At 45.5% G+C, this 5,468-nt stretch overlaps 1 pseudogene; it reads left to right on the forward strand.

Annotated features, from left to right (window-relative positions):
* The first annotated feature begins 4,476 nt into the window (after positions 1-4,476).
* Positions 4,477-5,468, forward strand: part of LOC119315366 — a 4,493-nt pseudogene continuing 3,501 nt past the window's right edge.

Below are 5,468 nucleotides of genomic sequence, written 5' to 3' on the forward strand. Positions count from 1 at the left end.
AGTGCCCCATCATCTTGCATGACACGCTCTTGTCACACTTCCTTTTTTGCCTCGGCATCTCAATCGAGTACCGGAACCGGAACGTTGCCGTGGCACCGTTACCGTTATCGTTGCCGTGGCATCCCTTTTCTTTCCACCACGGTGACAAATGCTTCATAATGCTCTTGTCAACTTTTAATAAATAATTGCATAAACTTGCACATGTCATCCGCATCATGTTAACAACTTTTAAACATTTAAAATTGTTGTTTGCATTAATTACTAAATGCATATGGGGATCTACCGGATTTGTTGTTTGTTATATCCGGCCCCATTTAAATTGTTGTTTAGATGGTATAGTTTTGTTATGCTTCACCTCTTACCATGTTAACCAACATTTAATATTGTTGAGTACCTAACCGGGAGAGAACTAAATAATTGATGTGGTGTTTCGTTAATATGCAACTCATTGCATATTGAGCTCCACTTAACTTGTAAGTTTTGTTTGTGCCCTTTGCCATGCCATGCATTTTAAATCGGACATGCATCATACTTGGTTGTGCATCATGTCATGTTTATGTGTTGGTTGTTTACTATGTTGTTTGCTTCTTTCCGGGTTGTTTCCCTCGTTAGCTTCGGTTTCGTTCCGGAGTTGTGAGGATCCGTTCGACTTCGTCCGTTTGTCTTCTTCATAGACTCGTTCTTATTCCTTGCAGGATTTCAGGCAAGATGACCATACCCTCGAAATCACTTCTATCTTTGCTCGCTAGTTGCTCGCTCTTTTGCTATGCCTATGCTGCAATACCTACCACTTGCCTTATCATGCCTCCCATATTGTTAAGCCAAGCCTCTAACCCACCTTGTCCTAGCAAACCATTGTTTGGCTATGTTACCGCTTTGCTCAGCCCCTCTTATAGCGTTGTTAGTTGCAGGTTAAGATTGGAGTTTGTTCCTTGTTGGAACATGATTATTTTTTGGGATATCACAATATCTCTTATTTAATTAATGCATCTACATACTTGGTAAATGGTGGAAGGCTCGGCCTTATGCCTGGTGTTTTGTTCCACTCTTGTCGCCCTAGTTTCCGTCATATCGGTGTTATGTTCCCGGATTTTGCGTTCCTTACACGGTTGGGTTATAATGGGAATCCCTTGACAGTTCCCCTTGAATAAAACTCCTCCAGCAATGCCCAACCTTGGTTTTACCATTCGCCACCTAGCCTCTTCTTCCCTTGGGTTCTGCAGACTCAAGGGTCATCTTTATTTTAACCCCCCGGGCCAGTGCTTCTCTAAGTGTTGGTCCGAAATGGGCAGCCTGCGGGGCCACCTTGGGGAAACTCGAGGGCTGGTTTTACTCGTAGCTTGACCTATCTGAGTGTGCCCTGAGAACGAGATATGTGCAGCTCCTATCGGGATTTGTCGGCACATTCGGGCGGTGTTGCTGGACTTGTTTTACCATTGTCAAGGATGTCTTGTAACCGGGATGCCGAGTCTGATCGGATTGTCTTGGGAGAAAGAATATCCTTCGTTGACCGTGAGAGCTTGTGATGGGCTAAGTTGGGACACCCCTGCAGGGATTAAACTTTCGAAAGCCGTGCTCGCGGTTATGGGCAGATGGGATTTTGTTAATGTCCGGTTGTAGAAAACCTGAAATTGATCTTAATTTAAAATACATCAACCGCGTGTGTAACCGTGATGGTCTCTTTCCGGCGGAGCCCGAGAAGTGAACACGGTGTTGAAGTTATGCTTGACGTAGGTTGTTCTAGGATCACTTCTTGATCATAGATTTCTCGAACGTGCTTTGCCTTCTCTTCTCGCTCTCATTTGCGTGTGTTAGCCACCACATATGCTAGTCGCTTGCTGCAGCTCCACCTCATACCATTACCTTACCTATAAGCTTAAATAGTCTTGATCGCGAGGGTGTGAGATTGCTGAGTCCCTGTGACTCACAGTTACTTCCAAAACCAGTTTGCAGGTGCCGATGATACCGTGCAGATGACGCAACCTGAGCTCTAGGAGGAGTTCGATGAAGATCATGTTCGTTATGTTGTTCCGTTTCCAGTTGATCAGTAGTGGAGCCCAGTTGGGACGATCGGGTATCTGTGTAGCATTTGGGGTAGTCTTCTTTTATTTTGGTTCCGTAGTAGGACCTTGTGTGTATCTGGATGATGTAATGTTTTATTCATGTATTGTGTGAAGTGACGATTGTAAGCCAACTATGTATCTCTTGCCCTTATGTATTACATGAGTTGTGTGAAGATTAGCTCACTTGCGACATTGCTTTCAATGCGGTTATGCCTCTAAGTCGTGCTTCGACACGTGGGAGATATAGCCGCATCGAGGGCGTTACAACGGCGCTTGTCGCCATGGCCCTCCACCGCCGCCACCACCTCTCGCTCCTGCTCGTCCGCCGCCTCTCATGGAGGCCTCCATCTTGCCTTCTCCCCTCCCCGAGGCCGCGCCTCCCGATCTCCCGATCTACTAGTCGCCGGCGGCTTCCCGATCTTCTCCGCCTCCAGGTCAAGACAGGGAGCTCCCCGACTACGGGCTGCCAACCAGACCAATGCCTCCTTCTCCGGCACCTCTGACGCATCTCCGCCTAGATCTCCATGTATACTGGATTGAGCATCGATCTTCGGCTGCTGCTCCTTTTCTAACTGAATTCGTTCTCCATTGTCTGCAGTTTTCAGTTTTCCCTCGAGGCCGTGCAGGAGCGGCGTGTGCGAGTATTTGGGTGGGGGCGGCTGGAAAGTTTCTCCTCCCCAGTGCAAAATTTCTGCCGGGGCAACCCCAGGAGGCAGAAAAAATGCCTCCTGGGGGGCACAACGGCTGGAGATGCTCTTACTTAGGAGTGCCATCAGCAGTGTACGTCCGTACGGATGAGCGCGCGTACCGGACAATCATTCATGCATTTTCTTCAATTCCGTCGCCATGTGATCAATTAATAGGTCTACTAGATCGCAAAAAAGAAATTAATAGGCCTACTGTACACACACATACGCACAGTTAGATTTGTGTCAAGCCAAACTTTGCAAATTTTGACTAAATATAAATTTAGAAATATCAACATCTACAATACTAAATATATATTCCATGAAATTACATTTCGTAATGAGTCTAACAATATTGATTTGACTTTGTGAATGTTGATACTTTTATATACAAGTTTGGTCAAAGTACAAATATTTTGATTTCCGACAAAACTTATATGAAAACTAAAAAGGACCGGAGGGAGAACGAGACATATATGATGAAGTGGATAGGCTTTGTGAATCAACCAGGTTTTTTAGACATCCAGTCTTGGAACGCCAAATCTCCGCCCTTGAGAAGCTCCTATATATTTCACTTGCTACCTGCTCTATTAGCCTTGTCCCTGGCATCAACAGTTTTTTCCCTGGGTCCTTTATCTGCAACACAGCCCAATTCAAAATCCAGTTGCACATCTGTTTAATCAATCCTAGAGGATCATTCATTTTTTTTCCTATCAAAGATAATATCAGTACGAGATCTTCAAATTGTCCATAGCAAGGCAGAAGTGCCCATCAGAACTAATTTTTTGTCATTCTTAGAGAAGCTTTTTATCCACCCCCCAAAGCAATCATTTAGATCAGCAGGAACTGATCGCAAATCAAAAGCACATCTAATTAGGCTTCAAATGAGTTTAGCAACAAAGCATGAAAAGAAAAGATGATCAATGGTCTCATCCTTTCCACAGAAAACACAGCCCCTTTTTAAAAGATTGTCTCTGATCAAAATCATTTTTCCGCTGAGAAGCCATAGAAAAAAAAAATTTAATTTTAGCTGGAGCCTTGACATTCCGTAGGAACTTCCGAAGTCAATAGTACAAGTCGAGATCGGAGCATGTATCACGAGAGACGAGACGACAGTGTCAGCTAGCAAGCTATGGTTCGGACGACGACGAATGCGCAGGCCATTAGACAGCGATGACGAGTAGCGTTGAGTAGCACGCACGTACATAACATGTATCAATGTATGGTTCTCCTGCTCTCCCTCCTCCTCCCATCGTCCCTGGTTCCCGAGCCTTATCTCCTGTATGTACGTCCGGTCCTGCGTTTTCAGACATTCCAGTAGAAGCTATAACCACTAGATTAATCAAGTAACTACTGGCAGGACTACGTATTAGTACTTACGGTGTACGTACGGTGGACGCATCTTCTTCAACTCCGTCGCCTTGTGATCACTTGATAGGTCTTCCATGTACACACATACGCACATGCAAATTCACATGGGTTATTTGCATGGCATCGACTGAATCGTCCGCATGCAGCGACGCGATAACGCGCGACCGGTGGAGGCCGGCCGGCGCCACACGTCGCTGCGAGAACCGGACGCCGGGAAGGAAGACGACGCGGGCCTGCCAGGGTACGTAGAGAACGACGGCAACCATAGGCGTGTAACACGCAGAGGTAGCTCCGGCACACGCTCCTCCGACCCCTGGTTCCTATAAAAGGGCACTCGTGAGCTTCCTCGTCCCAAAGCAAGCAAGCAGCCTGAGCGCTAGTAGATCGATCAACTAGCCAGCCAAGGAGCGGAGTGAGAGCGTGAGGAAGATGTTCGGGTGGATGACGCCGCCGCAGCTCAAGGGGAAGGTGGTGCTCATGCGCAGGAACCTCCTCGACTTGAACCACTGGCAGCAACCCCTCAGCCACGACACCTGGGACGAGGTCACCACCAAAGGCGTCACCTGCCAGCTCATCAGCTCCACCGTCGCCGACCCCAGTAAGGAACATCCAAGAGCATCCATCCATATCCTATGTGTTTATATTTACGGGATTGTTAAATCTCAGTTGACTGAGACTTTCATGCAAAAAAATTCTTTTTCCATTTTGCATATTCTATCACTTGATTAAGACTTTATTAAATCTCAATCGACTAAGATCTAACAACACCATCATATTTAACAAGAGCATATTACTTTCTTTCCCGGAATAGAGGGGAAGAAAGACGTCAATACACATATGAAGTTCCCCCATGGGGTGACCCGAACGAACGATAATTCCCCTGTCAGTTAGGAAGGAACGAACGTTTTAGTTTGCTAAAAAGAACACCAATCGAATGCTCTAAAATTGTCATGCGAAAACAGATAAAATGGCCATACCGTTGTATAAGGATTTGCCATTTCAAAGTAAAAATTGTCATGTTGTATAAAAGCATTGTCAGCAAATTGCTTATGCTGCGGCAGAGTAATTTCCATGAGTTTTCAGGGGTTTGTCATGGTTGCAATATATATGCAGAATTTCAGTCTAAAAAGAATGCTCAGAATTTGCCATGCCGGCTGCAGGGAAATTGCCATGCTACATCAACAACAAAAAATAAAAATTTGCAATGATGTAAACATAGAAATTGTCGTCCCTAATGATTGCTTAGAAGGATGCGTGAGAGCGAACGATTTGCACAACGGATGCAACGAAAAGAACTTGGTCTCTGCAGCGATTGATACACACATCCTTCATTTATGTATAGCTAGAA

This window comes from Triticum dicoccoides, chromosome 6A (assembly GCF_002162155.2).
Source record: "Triticum dicoccoides isolate Atlit2015 ecotype Zavitan chromosome 6A, WEW_v2.0, whole genome shotgun sequence".
In the NCBI taxonomy this organism is placed as follows: Eukaryota; Viridiplantae; Streptophyta; class Magnoliopsida; order Poales; family Poaceae; genus Triticum; species Triticum dicoccoides.